Here is a 17,092-nt window from a genome sequence, read left to right as displayed (position 1 = left end):
TGCTGGAAGTTTGCTCTGATTCAGCCAGTCCCAAAGAAGGGTGACCATTCCCAACCCTCTAACTATCGTCCAATTGCTTTAACATCCTGTATCTCAAAAGTTTTCGAGTCAGTTCTCAATAGAAAAATTTTAAAGCATCTTTCCTGTCACAACCTTCTTTCTGATCGTCAGTATAGGTTCCGTCAGGGACGCTCCACTGGCGATCTTCTCACCTACCTTTCAGACTTCTGGTCATCCTCCTTTCGGGACTTTGGCGAAAGCTTTGCCATTGCACTTGACATCTCAAAGGCTTTCAATCGAGTCTGGCATAAATCTTGAATTTCCAAACTGCCCTCTTACGGTTTCTATCCTTTTATCTGTGCTTTGATCTCTAGCTTCCTTTCTGGTCGTTCTATAGTCGCTGTTGTAGACGGCCATCGTTCTTCTCCTAGATCTATCAGCAGTGGTGTTCCTCAGGGCTCTGTCCTATCACCAACTCTCTTCCTTTTATTCATCAGTGACCTTCTAAGCTGTACATCTAACCCTATCCACTCATATGCTGATGACTCCACCCTTCACCTATCCATTCGGTTCCCGCAACGTCCATCTCAGCAGTTACTTCAACAAACAAGGGATGAGACTATGGCATATCGGTACCGGGTACCTAATGTCTGACTTGGCTCGTATCTCTGACTGGGGTAAAAATAATCTTGTTGTTTTTAATGCATCAAAGACTCAGTTTTTACACCCATCAACCCGACAAAATATTCTGCAGATATACCCACTAATGTTTAATTATACTGTATTCAACTTAATCCTGCATCATCCTTGAACATGCTTGGGGTTTCATTTATTCGGTACTTATCTTGGAAAGATCATATTACATCTCTTGTAAAATCTGCTTCCAAGAGATTAGGTGTGCTGAGCCGACTCCGTTCCTTCTTTACCCCTGCACAATTGTTGACTCTATACAGGGGTTTTATCTGCCCCTGTGTGGAGTACAACTCTCATGTGTGGGGAGGCTCCCCACATACAGCTCTTCTCAATAGGGTGGAGTCAAAGGCTTTTTGTCTCATTAACTCTCCTCCTCTTACTGACTCCCTTCAACCTCTGTCTCTTTGTCGCACTGTTGCATCTTTATCTCTTTTCTATTGCTACTTCAATGGTCACTGCTCCTCTGAACTGTTTGCATGCATTCCTCCTTCTCTACGACGGGCGAATAGCACCCGTCTAGCAGCAAACTGTCATCCCTTTTCTGTCCAACTATCTAATGCAAGAGTTAACCGTTACTCCCAGTTATTCATTTATGCAACAGGTCAACTCTGGAACTGTCTCCCTCTGTCTGTATTTCCTGCTTCCTATGATCTGCAGTCTTTCAAATGCAGTGTGTCCAGGCATCTCGAAATGATCGAATCTTGAATTTGGCTCTCTTATATTTTGTTTTTCTCTTGGAAGGAAAAATAATTGCACGCTCGCGGCCTTTGGTTCCTTCATCCTCGCATAAAGAAAAAAATATATATATATATATATATATATATATATATATATATCTATCTATCTATCTATCTATATGTCTATCTGTGTATATACAGTAGGCTTGCACAGTGCGCGTCATCACAGAGCGTGATTTGCACTATGCGCGAGTGACCAAAAATCACAACCAAAAACATTGAATGTGCGAGTTTACCTCACAGAACGCGAGGTAGAGGCAAGGAGTGGCTCAAAAATGCCATTTTCTATTAGTATGCGAACACCCCTCACACAATGCGTCATGTTGATGCACAGAAATTCCCGGGCATTCTACTGCGCAGCTTGGGGTACAAGGCAGCGGACGCGCCATAACAATCCTGGCTCGTGCACAGTGCTGATCCGCTCTCTACAGCTTACCTGTCGTGTACAGCGTGTGGCTTTTTTTTTGCTGCTCCATCTTGGCCTGTACTTCGCCGCACCATGGCTCCAACCCCAAGAGTTCAGAAACGTCTGATGCACGCCACCAAGTTAGAGATCATCAAGATGAAGGAGGAGGGTCAAGTAACACTGCCATCGGAAAGCCCTGGGACTGGCTGAATCAACAGTGAGAACAGTGTGGAAGAACCGTGATGCCATGAGGGCTGTAGTGAAGACATATTGTGCCTCTGACCTAGATGGCAGTTCGTGGGTGGGAAATCGTGCGATGATACTAATGGAATGGTATCTTGTCACCTTCATAATGAGGAAGGAGAAGGAAGGTGTTCCACTGAATGGAAGATTCAGAACCAAGCCCAGCTCTTTTACAAGGCAGCATCTCGCAAGTTAAATGTGGACAAACCTTTCAAGGCATTGGTTGGAAGGCTGGACCGTTTTCTCAAGCGCAAGGAACTCCGTCACGTCAAAGTGTCTGGTGAACATGCCTCTGCCGACAAGCTGGCTGCAAGAGACTATCCTGCGATATTTAGAACGCTTCTTTAAGAGGGACAGTACACCAAGGACCAGATCTACAACGTCGATGAAACGTCGTCATACTACAAGGTCATGCCCAAATCAACTTACATCGCTAAAAGACAGAAACAAGCCCCTGGTCACAAACTCCAGGTAATGTTCTCTGTAAACCTGTCTGGGAGTCACAAGATGAGGCCAGTTGTTATACACACAGCTTCACACCCAAGGTGCTACAAAAACCTCACAAACTTGGACGCAAATGGCATGTACTGGTACAAGTCTGCAAATGGTTGGATGATTGGGAACGTTATGGCAGACTGGTTAACGAGGCGCTGCGTCCCCAATGCCAGGGGCAAGTGTTGGGAACTGAGCTTTCCATTTAAGATGCTCCTTGTGCTTGACAGTGCACCAAGTCATCCTCAATACCTAGAAGATCTGCACAGGGAGTGTCGTGTTGTGTTTCTGCCGCCCCGGACGACATCACTAGTGCAGCCATTGGATCAAGAACTGATTGCCATTGTGAAGCACTTCTACCATAAGCAAGTGTACGACTACCTATGCAGGAAGACCGACACACAAGAGGAGCTTCATGCCCTACAAGAAGATCATGACGAAGACCTCGACGAGGCACCTGCTCCCGTTCCATCTCTGCCAGCAGCTGTATCCCGACCCGCCACAGGTGACATGACTGTTGAGGCATTTTGGCATCATTTTACAGTGAAGGACGCAGTTGAATTTCTCCTGCAAGCCTGGCACCAGATTACACTTGCAATGGTGAATCATGCGTGGCGAATGCTCATGCCTCACTTATGCACGACTCAGTTGACAGCCATTCAACCACTGGCTGAGGCTGAGGCAGCAACACTGACAGCAGCACAAGCTGTACCAGGTTTTGAGGACGTTACATTGGCGGACATACGAGAAGTGCACGCTGCTAATGAGGAACAGCCTCCCAAGGAAGTGTTGCAACGAATAGACAAGGCTGACGCAGAGCCCGACGCCAGGCAGAATCAAATTGAGCAGTCTAGTGTGATGGAGGACAGGACTGAGCTATGTATGACAAGAATAAGCAAGATCCTTGCTGCCGTGGATAAGCTCAAGGAAGAGGTGAAGGAACAGGAAGTGAGCAGCCTAAGAACGAAGAAAGTTCTGGTTGGTATCAACAAACTCTTCCGTTTCTACACAGACAGGCACAGGCAAGAAATAAACAGAAGAAGACAGACGCTTATAACAAGTTACACACAGCGGGCTCAAGTTAGTGAAATTGAGGAACCAGCTACATCTTCTGCTCCTGTTCCTGTTGAGGATGAAGAGGATGCAATGTCAGAAGTGTCAGCATAGGACTTCGAGGGGTTTATGGCCGAAGTGAGTGACTTTGAGGCTCCTGGGGAAGATGCTTAAGAGGAGTCTGTGGAGGGAAGTGTTGGTGCAGCAGGAGGTGCAGCGGTGGGTGCGGCGTTGTAAGTGTTGCCGCTTCTCGGAACCCCTGTTATTTAAGTCCATGAGGCCTGTTGTCTACTGTTGTTAAGGTGACTGCCCATATTTTTGTTGTTGTAGCTATATCTGTAGTTCAGTGTCTGAAAAATATGACCTTTATTATGTCTCTAAGAGCCAAAAAATGTCCAGGTATGAGGGCATACCGCCCATATGTAATTTTTCCCATAAGATTATGTATTCACAGTGCGCGAGGTCATGGACCGCCCAATCTCTCGCGCACTGTGCGAGCCTACTGTATATACAGTGGAAGCTTGATTATACAGGCTTGGATTATCCAGCTTTCTGTATATCTGGGCTGTGACCGAATGGTTCAGTGGTACAGTTATACATAGAATTATCCGTACAATAGCTCCAGTTTAAACAGGAAGCATCCAGTTGCTAGGGAGCGAGGCATGGGTAAACCAGAGAGAGTTTGCTCGCCCTGCCCCCACCCACACCTCGTGCTCACAACTCCATCACAAGAGTGGTAGGGTGGAGTTTGGTGAAGCTACTGATACACCTGACCTAGCTTAACGTTGCTTAACTACTTAATAATTTAACCTAATTTAACCTAACCTGACCTAACCTGGGCTGCAGGTGGGAAATTGGGAAACTAAATCCACTTTTGTGTATGATGAGTTCCCTCCATTATGCCCGAAACAATTGTAGGTACGGCTTAAAAAACGTGATAATACAGTAAAAGAGAAAATCTTTCAGCTAGTGAAGGTAATTTACTACCCTCAAAACAGAAAAACACAGAAAACAAACTGGAGGAATATTAAGTGAATTGGTGAAGTCTTTAGGCTGTATTCTTAGACGAAAAGTAATGGGTTTCCCAATTTTAGGGAATGCAGTGGAACTAGAATGTCTGCTAATCAGAAAAAAAAAAAAAATTACTCATCTCGTATTCTCGTAAGTTAGCATTCAGTTCTGCATTCTTCGTTAGATATCGCGCTTCCCAACACATTTCGGACCGACAGAGCATAGTTATTTTTTCCTCTTACATTTACTGCTCATTCTTTTGTTCGTTCTTAAGTGTACAGTATGTGTGAAAGAGAGTATTAATACAAACAATAATGCATTCCATTAACCCCATCATAGCTGCCAGCCTCGAACAATGCTTTACTGTAACGATGTCAGGGATGTAGGGTTAGGGAGAGCTATAAAAAGTTGCGAACAATTACGGGAAGGGCACGAAGGTCACTGGTATGTTTACACGACCCTACTCTACCATCTCAAACAGTCAGGTGGCCTGCCACTTCATCTCAGATGTTTTCGCCAATATGTTTAAATGCTAATGTAACATGCACCCTAATTATGAGTAAGTTTCTTCCATTATGCCAGAAACAATCGTAGATAAGGCTTAAGGAACGTTATGATAATAAGAGAGGAAATCTTTCAGCGAAAGATAATTTACCACTCTCAAAATAGGCAGAAAAATACAGAAAAAAAATAGAGTATTATGAATTGCATTGGTAAGGTCATTAGGCTGTATGCTTGGATGAAAATGTATAGTTTCACAATTACAGTATAGAGGACGAAATGGAACAAAAATGTTTACTAATAAGAAAAAATACTTTCATCTCACATGTTCTCGTAAGGTGGCATTCAGTTCCACATTCCTCGTTCGATGTCGCTTCCCAACACATTTCGGACCGACAGAACATACAGTTATTTCTGCTCCTTACAGTTGAGTGTACATTTATTGCACATTCTTTTGTTCGTTCGTGTATGTGTGAAAGAGAGAGTATTGATACAAACAATAATGTATTCCATTAACCCCTTCATGGCTGCCAGCCTTGAACAATGCTTTACTGTACCAGTGTCAGTGACGTTGAGTTAGGGAGAGCCATAAAAACTGCGAACAATTATGGGAAGGGAATGAAGGTCACTGGTATGTTTACACGACCCTACTCTACCATCTCAAACAGTCAAGCAGTCCATTCAAACCAGATGTTTTCGCCGAAGGGAATGAAGGTCACTGGTATGTTTACACGACCCTACTCTACCATCTCAAACAGTCAGGCAGTCCATTCAAACCAGATGTTTTCGCCGTTATGTTTAATTGCTAAAGTAACATGCACCCTAATTTTATGTTCAAATGCTAATGTAACATGCCCACTAATTTTATTAATTCTTTCACGAATCATAGCAAATCACAAGATTGGTTTAGGGAGGAGGGGAAAAAGCCAGGTGTACCAGACAAGTCTTTTCACATCTCAAAGAAACTGACTTTATAACTTTGAAAAAATGGTTCCAAGGTCTGCCACGGGAGCACACAAATTTCTGAACTCACGAACATTGAGGGGGGTCAGTATAAGCACCTTACCAAATCAGTTCATCCTGATAGTCTGATATATTTTTCTGATTATTTCTGGGTTGGTAAATAAGCATTTCTTGTTAAATCTGTTTCCCCACTGTTTTTAGCTGTTCTGGTGTGATGACTCTTTGTTTGATTTGTTAACGTAATGGCTGAAGACACTGTTCTAATCTAAGTGTTTAAACCTGGCCTAACCCAGCTTAACTGCACCTAATAATTTAACGTAACCTAATCTTCAGTTGGGGAGTTGGGAAACGAAGTCCACATTTGAGTACAATGAGTTTCGTCCATTGTGCTGGAAACAATCATATTTACAGCTTTAGAATGTGATGATAATGACAGGAAGGAAATCTTTCAGTAAGAAAACGTAATTTACCAAACTGAATATAGTCAGAAAAATACTGAAACAAGCTGGAGGAATATACATTGAACTGGAGAGGTCTTTCTGGTACTTAAAGTGTACATTTACCAGTAAATAAATCAGTCTAACAGTACAGTACCTGTGTTTTGTTTCCGCCTGATTAATCGTGCTTTCGGACTAATCGGGCACCCCTTAATACCATATAGCCCGGATAATCGGGCTATCTCTGTATATATATATATATATATATATATTCTGGTTAGTACTTGGATGGGTGACCGCCTGGGAACACCAGATGCTGTTGGCATAACGTTCTCCCTACGTGTCAAGTGGGGTTGGTGGAGGATTAGTGCCCCTCCCTGTAAAACAATTAACTCTAAGCCCTTGGCCACCCTGTTTGGGATACATGGCGTCTGGCAATGAATGAATGAATATATATATATATATATATATATGTATATATATATTATATATCTAATTGTATTCATTTTCGTTTTTAAAGGCTCCAACATGCTTGCATGTGTCGGCCTTGGTCACCTAATGGCGGCTCTCCACGCTGCACGATCCATTGCAGCCTCCCTGTTCAGTCCCTTAACCCTAAGGTCACACTTAATGACCTCGTCCCATGTCTTTCTCGGTCTACCCCTCATAACCCCACCCCCAATATTAACACTTCTCACCTTCCTCACCCAATTATCATCCCCCATCCTCTCCACATGTACAAACCACCTCAATCTACCTCTCCTCATCACAACATCAATACACTCCAGTCCAATCCTACCTCTCAACTCTTCCATTGTAAACCCAGCCTCTCCAGGCCTTGGACGCAGGGACGCACTGCACATCCACCTAATCATTGTCATTTCTGTACGTCTGAGCCGGCGAATATCTTCCTCCTTCACTGCCTAGGTCTCACTGCCATACAGCATTACACTCCTAACACATGCTGCATACAAAGACCCCTTAGCACGTAGGGAGAGTCCTCTCAATGTCAGGAGAGGCAAGAGCTCCCTGAACTTCTTCCAACCACTTCTCACCCTAGCCACAGAGCTAGCTCCAGCCCCACCTCCAGCACACAACATGTCTCCCAAATAACAAAACTCTTCCACACACTCAAGAGATTCACCAGCAAGTTCAATCCTTTCACGTCTGACAATCTCCACCTGCTCACCCCGGCACGCCGTACACATAAAATCAGCATTATCTCTCAGTCTACCTCTGATACCACTACATCTCTTATGCACCCATTTATCACACACACCGCACAAGATGGAATTACTTCCCACGCCCTTGTGGCAAACTGCACATGGCCACTCTCCCTCGTCTTTGACAGTATCGCCACCAACCCTACATATCATCACTTTTGTTTTATCTGCATTTACCCTTAAACCCTTTTGCCCCATACCATCTCTCCACTTCCTAAACCTTTCCTCCGCCTCCCTTTCATTCTCTGCAATCAACACCAAATCATCAGCATACAACAACTCCCATGGGAGTCCGTTTCTAAAGTCACGTGAGAGGGCTTCAAGTACCATGATAAACAACATGGGACTCAAGACTGACCCCTGATGCACACCAACATTCACGGAAAACTCATCACTCAAATCTCCATTCACTCTCACCTGGGTGTGAGCACCCACATACATGGCCATAACCACCCTAACCAGCCACTCCTCCAAGCCAAGCTTTCTCATTGCCCACTTCACCACCTCTCTAGGGACTCTGTCAAAGGCCTTTTCCAAATCAACAAAAACAAAATACAGATCCCTTCTCCTACCAATATATTTTTCCTGAAGCTGTCGAACAATGAGTATGGCATCAGTGGTCCCCCTACCTGGCATAAACCCAAACTGCATCTCATCAGTATTCACTCTTTCTCTAATCATACCTTCTAAAACTCTCTCCATTACCCTCATTATCTGATCTAAAAGCTTTATACCTCTATAATTTCCTCTTTCCAGGGCATCACCCTTCCCTTTATACACATTTACAATTACACTCTTCAGCCAATCATCTGAGACAACACACCCATAAATAATCCTATTTATCAGGTCAGTGACTAAACTCACTCCTATATCGCCTGAGGCCTTCAACATTTCGGTAGTCAACCCAGACACACCTGCTGCCTTTCCCACCCTCATCCTGCCTATTGCCTCACTCACAGTAGCAGTATCAATCAAAGGCCAAGGGCCAGACACTGGATCTGCTGGCTCCAAACCTTCCCTGTCCCAGTCAAACTCCTCATTCAACAACCGATTATAATGCTCTCTCCATGCATCTTTAATATCCTCGCTGTTCACCACTACCCTTCCTTCATCATTCTTCACACACTGCTCACCTATGATATCCTGATTATCCCTCTTCACCTGACCTGCCACCCTAAATATATTTTTCCTTTCCCCATGATTTTGGTTATCAAGTAATTGTCTCTGTGACTCAGACTTTGCCCTGTATACCTCTCTTCTAGCCCTACGCTTGGCAGCCAAATATTCCTCTTTGCTACCACCCTTCTTCCATTCCCGGAAAAGCCTTCTTTTCTCCTTAATTGCAGCTTCTACACCCTCATCCCACCACCAAGTTACTTTATGTCTTGGTGGTCCTCTTGTCCAGCCGCATGTTACATCAGTAACTCTCAAGAAATTGTTCTTGAGGGCTCTGTACTGTTCATTAACGCCTCTGTCTACAGCTTCCTGTTCAGCCACCATTCTCCTCAACTCGCTATAGAAGGCATCCCTTACTACTTGGTTTTTCAGCTTCCATATTTTCCTCCTAGGTACTGTACATAAGTCCTCTTTTTCATCACTTGTTCTTTAAGCACCATATCACAAATCAGTAGTTTGTGCTGCTGCACACACTCCTCACTTCCTATAACTTTAACATACATACATACATACAAGTAATCCCTCCACTATCCGATGTAACAGAGCCAAAAGCATGTCCGGAAAGTGGTCCCGTCCGGAAAGTGGGCCCCTGGCTCCTGGACTGGTACTTAAGGACCCTAACCCAGCCTAACTTTGAAAGCCACCTAAGTAACTCTCTACTGGACATGCATAGCACCTATTTAAACCTATTTAAGACTTTATTCACACCAATAATGGACATAAAGCATGAAATAAATGAAAAGGAACCAAAGAATGAGGAACTAGAAGTGACTTTACCTCAGCCAGGGTACTTACAGCACGTATGTGGCTGCCTTCTCTAAGGCTTTGGCAGTGGTGAAATTGCTCTTGAGGTACATACAATAATCCAGTGTTGTGCTGCACTTACAGAAGTTCGTTGCCCTGTGTGTTATATTTGTTTAACACTGCACATTGTTAATTGCACCACGCCAGTTTCAACCGCCAGTTTTCACTCCACAGTTAATCCTTTGCACTCTAAATTCTAATTTCTTAACACTGCACAACACTGTAAATTCTTGTGTGGTCTAGTGGTGAGGTATTGCAGTTTATTCACTGTTTATTAAAAAAAAATGAGTACGTGCACCATCCATTGCGATAAGCATCTACTCGTGATTGCAGTTAAGCAATAACTGGTGTTGAGGGTGGTGCAGAGTTGCCAGATCAAAGCTCAGCCACATTACCACACTCCTCAATTTTCATTACCAAATTTAACTTTTCATCACTAAATTCGTGAAGCTAGCATTTATTCTTCACTAATTATATATACAAGTGGAAATAAATGTAATCACTCTCCTTACAATTAACATGTTGATTATTTTCACACTATGTAGGCTAGCAGATTTTCAGAGACAGCAGACAATCCACCATCTCCATTCTGTGTATCCTCATACATGTGAAAAATCCGTTTGGTAATGTATTATTCTGATTCATTAGCAGATTTGGAGAAAGCATATGACTGGGTGGATAGACAAGGATTGTGGAAAGTGTTAAGAATATATGGAGTAGATGGGAAGTTGTTGAATGCTGTGAAGAGTATGTACGATGGTGCGAAGGCTGCAGTGCGTGTGGATGGTGAACTAAGTGAATTTTTCTCTTTGAAAGTTGGGTTGAAACAGGGATTTGTCATGTCTCCATGGTTGTTCAATCTGCACATGGATGGGGTAATAAAAGAGGTACAAGGTAGGGTAGTGGATGTTGGAGTGGCCCTGGTGAGAGAGGATAGTGTTTGGAAACTCCCTGTACTGTTGTTTGCAGATGATACTGTGTTGTTGAGTGAAGACGAATGGGAGCTGCAAGGCTTGGTGGATGAGTTTGGGAGAGTGTGTAAGAAACGGAATCTGAAGGTGAATGTAGGGAAGAGTAAAGTGATGGTCTTTGAGAGAGGTGAAGTCAGTGAATGTACAGCGAGGTTGGATGGTGAGGAATTGGAAAATGTGAGTACGTTTAAGTACTTGGGTAGTGTGATGAGTAAGGATGGAGGTTTGGAGGGTGAAGTGCTTGAAAGGGTACAGCAGGGAAGACAGGTTGCTGGTTCTTTGAAAGCAGTGACAAGAAACAGGGAAGTGAGTATGGAAGTGAAAAAGTTACTACATGACAGTATTGTGATACCAACTCTAACGTATGGAAGTGAAGCTTGGACGTTGTTGGAAGGACACAAATCAAGAGTGAGAGCAGTGGAAATGAGTGATTTAAGAGGAGCCTGTGGAGTCACATGGAGAGATAGGCTGACGAATGAGGATATAAAGGAACATTGTGGTGTTGATGTGGATGTGATAGGGAGCGTTATGAGGAACACACTGAGGTGGTTTGGCCATGTGGAGAGGATGGAGGGTGAAAGACTGACGAAGAGAGTGTATGTGAGTGTGGTGGAGGGGGGAAGAGGGAGTGGGAGGCCGAGGATGAGATGGAGGGATGGGGTGGAGAGGTATATGAGAGAGGAGGGTGTGAGTTGGGAGCAGGGTAGTGAAATGGCGGGGGACAGGGCGACTTGGAGGCGATTTGCTTGTGGCCACCCCAAACGGGATTGAGGCGTCTGGCAAAAGAAAGATTACCAGACGAATTTTTCATTACCAAATTAGTCCACATTTGGTAATGAAAAATACCAAATGGCAACCCTGACAGGGGAGGAAGGAAGGGGTGAAGGGGCCTTGGTGTAAACAGCTGTTCGGCACTGCGCAGCAGTTTCACGTTACAGGTGGGAACAAATTCAGATTTGGGGGGGATTTTTTTCTTTTTTTTTGCCATTTTTGGGGTCCAAAGGTCCAGGCCCACAACGTCAGGTAAGTGGAGTGTCCGGAAAGTGGGCGTCCGAATAGTATAGGGATTACTGTATATATATATATATATATATATATACTGTATATATATATATAAGTAATCCCTCTAATATCCAAACGCCCAATATCCGAACATCCCCACTAACTGGACATAATTGCCCTGGGATCCAACATTCCCAAAATGGGCCAAAAACCACAAATAATTTGAAAAAATCTTACTTTTTTCCCTCCCGTAATTTGAAATTGCCGTGTGGCACTGAACAGCTGTTACACCATGGTCCCTTCACCCCTTCCTTCCTCCCCCTTCCCCCTCCCCTGTCAGGGTTGCCGTTTGGTATTTTTCATTACCAAGTGTGGGCCAATTTCGTAATGAAAAAGTCATTTGGTAATGAATCAGAATAATGCATTACCAAATGGATTTTTCACATGTATGAGGATGGAGGATGGAGGGCGAAAGACTGACGAAGAGAGTGTATGTGAGTGAGGTGGAGGGGGGAAGAGGGAGGGGGAGGCCGAGGATGAGATGGAGGGATGGGGTGGAGAGGTATATGAGAGAGGGGGGTGTGAGTTGGGAGCAGGGCAGTGAAATGGCGGGGGACAGGGCGACTTGGAGGCGATTTGTTTGTGGCCACCCCAAAAGGGATTGAGGCGTCTGGCAATAGATAGATAGATAGATAGATGAGGATACACAGGATGGAGATGGTGGATTGTTTGCTCTCTCTGATTAATCTGCTACCCTACATAGTGTGAAAATAATCAAGATGGTGTTAATTATAAGGAGAGTGATTACATGTATTTCCACTTGTATATATAATTAGTGAAGAATAAATGCTAGCTTTACGAATTTGGTAATGAAAAGTTAAATCTGGTAATGAAAGTTGAGGAGATTGGTAATGTGGCCGTTGCGATCTGGCAACTCTGTTACCCCGCCATCATCAACAGTCACAGCCAAATTCCGATCGAAAGCAGATGCTCATAGCAGTGCAAGCCACAGGTGCTTGTTTTTTGTGAATAAACTACAATACCTCGCCACTAGAACACATGGGAATTTACAGTGTTGTGCAATGTTAAGAAATTAGAATTTAGAGTGCAGAGGATTAGCTGTGGACTGCAAACTGGCGGTTCAAACCAGTCCAGGAGCCAGGGACTTGTAAGTACCCAGAATGTTTAATATTGTATAAACTCACCTCTAAAACCCCATTTTATGGTTCTTTTGCATTTATTTGTCTTTTATGTCCCTTATTGGTGTGATTTGGGTCTTAAATAGGTGCAATGCATGTCGAGAGGGAGTTGTATAGGTGTTTTTCTGAGTTAGGGTCCATTAGTACAAGTCCAGGAGGCTGGGGCCCAATATCCGGACAGTATCACTATCCGGACATGCCTTTGGCTCTATTACGTCGGATATTGGAGGGATTACTGTGTATATATATATATATATATATATATATATATATATATATATATATATATATATATATATATTTATATATATATAATCATCATCATCAGCAGCAGCCGTTTGAGTATCCACTGCAGGACTGGCCTATCCCGACCGAAGTGGGGACGATACAGCCAATGTTTCTCTACCAAGTGGCTTAGGCTGTCTAGTAGAGATTGTATGTAGGGTGAGAAGTGCTTGTAAGTGTAATTGTTGTGTTGTAGTGGCTTTGGATGTGTGTGTAGTCTGTGAACCAAGTGTAATCGGCCCGCGCAAGCTGACTGGGTGCAAGCATACTTTATAGTAAGCAACACTGGCTCAACCACAGAACCCCTTGTGTCCGCCAATGCAGTACGTGGCCGGGTGAACACTCCCAAAGTTTATTACCCTGGCGGGGTGTGAATCCTGGTTCACCCATGTACAAAACGCACACTCTACCACTGTACCACAGAGGCGAGGCTCCATATGTATGTACTGTATATATTGACTGAGCCAATCATTGCCATGCTTGAGGGTGCAAAAGTTGATGTATGCGGAATAACTGAAACTAAATGGAGAGGAGAAAGTGTGAGAGAATGGGAGCATGGATGGGGTATATGTGCAGGAGTAGATGAGAATGAGAGGGCAAAAGAAGGAGTATGTATAGTTGTGAGTAAAAGATGGAAGAGCATAAAACAGTATGGCTCAGTTGGGTCAAGGATTGTGTGGGTAAGATTGAAAGTTGGAATACAAATGTGGGCGATTGTGTGTGTGTATGCACCAATGCAAGATCATGCGAGCAGAGTGAGAGAAGAGTTCTGGACAAATGTGGAAGTGTGTATGGAAAAGTCTGGAAGGAATGAGAGTGTTTTTGATTGGTGATATGAATGGTAAAGTAGGGAATGTGAAGGTGGATGGAATAATTGGTGAGTGGGGTGTGCCTGCTGAGATAGATGAGAATGGCAGTACAATAGTGGACATTTGTGCTGGGAGGGGGTTGGTGATAGCCAATACCTTCTTCAGGCACAAAATGATCCACAGGTATACATGGCAAGTGATGAGAAGGGTGGGTGGTGAACTGAATGATGGGAAGGCAATGATTAATTATGTGTGTGTGGATGAAAGGATGCGAAGATGTGTAATGGATGCAAGAGCTTATAGAGGTTGGGGGAGTGGACTTTCTGACCACTGCTTGGTGGTGGCTAGAATCAAGATCCAAATAAGATGGAGAAATGGCAGAAGGGAAGGATGGGAAGAAGGAGCATTTACAAGGAGAGTGGAAAGGTTACAAGAGGATGAGAAAAAGGCAGAATATAAGAAAGAAGTGGAGGAACGATTGGGCAAATATGAATTGGAGCAGATGGGGGACGTGGAAGGTGTGTGCAGGATATTCACGGAAGAAATATGTGCAGCATGTGATGTGCTGTGTGGGATGAAGAGAAGACGGAGGGGGGTGCAAGGAACAGCGTGGTGGAATGAAGAGGTGAGGCAGTTGTGGCACAAAAGAAGAAAGCATACAATGAATGGATGAGAAACAGGGGAGTGGAAGAAGTTGAGAGGCGGAAGAGAGTTATATGTAGAAATAAAGAGAGAGGTGAAAAGATTAGTAAGAGAGAGTAAGAAGAGAGTGGATGAGGAACTTGAAAGGAATTTGAGTGTGAAGTGGAGGGACTGTAAGGAAATGTTCTAGAAAGAGGTGAAGAGAGTAAGACAGGGTGGAAGTGAAGTTAGCAGGGGAGTGAAAGATAAAAATGGTAGATTACTAGTGGAGAAGGGAGAAAAAGTGAGCAGATGGAGAGAACACTTTAAGGAATTGTTGAACATAGAGGATGGCGAGTATAAGTGGCTGGGAGAAGAAGGAAGATGAGAAGATAGGAAGAAATCAGTAAGATAGAAGTTGTGAAAGCAATGAAGAAAGTTAAATTGGGGATAGCCCCTGGAATTGATGGAGTGTGTGGTGAAATGCTGAAGCATGGGGGAGAGATAGTAGTAGAATGGTGTGGAAGATGTGGAGATTGGCCTGGGAGGAAGTTAAAGTCCTGGTGGATTGGAAGTCAGGTATAATTATTCCCTTGTACAAAGGAAAAAAGGAAAAAGAAGTGTGTAGTAATCATAGGGGCATTTGTCTTAGTATAATAGGAAAAGTGTATGGTAGGATACTTATTGACAGAGTTAGAGAAAGAACAGAGGAATTAGTTGGAGAAGAACAGTGATGCTTTAGGAAGGGAAGAGACTGTGTAGATCAGATATTCATTCTTAGATGTTTAGTGGAAAAGTTTCTTGAGAAGGGAAAGAAGTTGTATGCGGCTTTCATGGATTTGGAGAAAGCATATGACAAGGTCGATAAATAAGGATTGTGGAAAGTATTAAGAATATATGGAGTAGATGGGAAGTTGTTGAATGCTGTGAAGAGTATGTATGATGGTGCTAAGGCTGTAGTGCGTGTGGATGGTGAACCTTGTGAATTTTTCTCTTTGAAGGTTGGGTTGAAACAGAGATGTGTCATGTCTGCATGGTTGTTCAGTCTGTACATGGATGGGGTAATAAAAGAGGTACAAGGTAGGGTAGTGGATGTTGGAGTGGCCCTGGCGAGAGAGGGTAGTGTTTGGAAACTCCCTGTACTGTTGTTTGGAGATGATACTGTGTTGTTGAGTGAAGACGAAAGGGAGCTGAAAGGCTTGGTGGATGAGTTTGGGAGAGTGTGTAAGAAACGGAATCTAAAGGTGAATGTAGGGAAGAATAAAGTGATGGTCTTTGAGAGAGGTGAAGTCAGTGAATATACAGCGAGGTTGGATGGTGAGGAATTGGAAAATGTGAGTACGTTTAAGTACTTGGGTAGTGTGATGAGTAAGGATGGAGGTATGGAGGGTGAAGTGCTTGAAAGGGTACAGCAAGGAAGAAAGGTTGCTGGTTCCTCTAAAGCAGTGATAAGAAACAGGGAAGTGAGCATGGAAGTGAAAAAGTTACTACATGACAGTATTGTGATACCAACTCTAACGTATGGAAGTGAAGCTTGGACTTTGCTGGAAGGACACAAGCCAAGAGTGAGAGCAGTGGAAATGAGTTATTTAAGAGGAGCCTGTGGAGTCACATGGAGAGACAGGCTGACAAATGAGGATATAAAGGAGCATTGTGGTGTTGATGTGGATGTGATCGGAAGCGTTAGGAGGAATACACTGAGGTGGTTTGGCCATGTGGAGAGGATGGAGGGTGAAAGACTGACAAAGAGAGTGTATATAAGAGGTGGAGGAGGGGAGGGGGAGTGGGAGGCCGAGGATGAGATGGAGGGATGGGGTGGAGATGTATATGAGAGAGGGGTGTGTGAGTTGGGAGCAGGGCAGTGAAATGGCGGGGGAGGCGATTTGTTTGTGGCCACCCTGAACGGGATTGAGGCGTCTGGCAATAGATAGATAGATAGTAAATAAATGACGGGGAATCACCCTGATGGTGAATTGTCGCCGACATTCCTTCCCTAAGTTTGTCCAACACTTTAACTTTCTCTATCAGGGATATCACTTTACGAGCCCACTTTCATGTGTTACCACATGCATCACTAGCACCACGCATAGGCCCCATATTGACAAACAAGGTAAGGAGTCACTGGAAGGCAGAAAAATAAGCCACAAATAACGATTCGCCAGTCACGCATGGTTCGACCATCAGTTTCAAACTGACTGTGTGGTGCGTGGTAGACCTCCCCCCCACACACACACACACACACATGTATGTGCACTGGCAGCGGGTAGGCATTTTTGTATTTTATTTATTTCTCTCATATATGAAAATTATTTTTTTGAATACTATAATGTTATGTTTTAATTATTGTACGAAAAATTTGTGGATAACCGAAATCGCATGAAAAAAGTTTGCGTAAATTAAGGGATTACTGTGGATTTGTGTGCCCAGTGGTAAGGTCAGTGCCAGTGTAAGCCCCAGTGCTAAGGT

The sequence above is a fragment of the Coenobita brevimanus genome, chromosome 101, assembly GCF_032717465.1.
Source record: "Coenobita brevimanus isolate Jiangsu-jjx chromosome 101, ASM3271746v2, whole genome shotgun sequence".
In the NCBI taxonomy this organism is placed as follows: domain Eukaryota; kingdom Metazoa; phylum Arthropoda; class Malacostraca; order Decapoda; family Coenobitidae; genus Coenobita; species Coenobita brevimanus.
The sequence above is the reverse complement of the archived record's forward strand: the minus strand, read 5'-3'. Positions refer to the sequence as shown.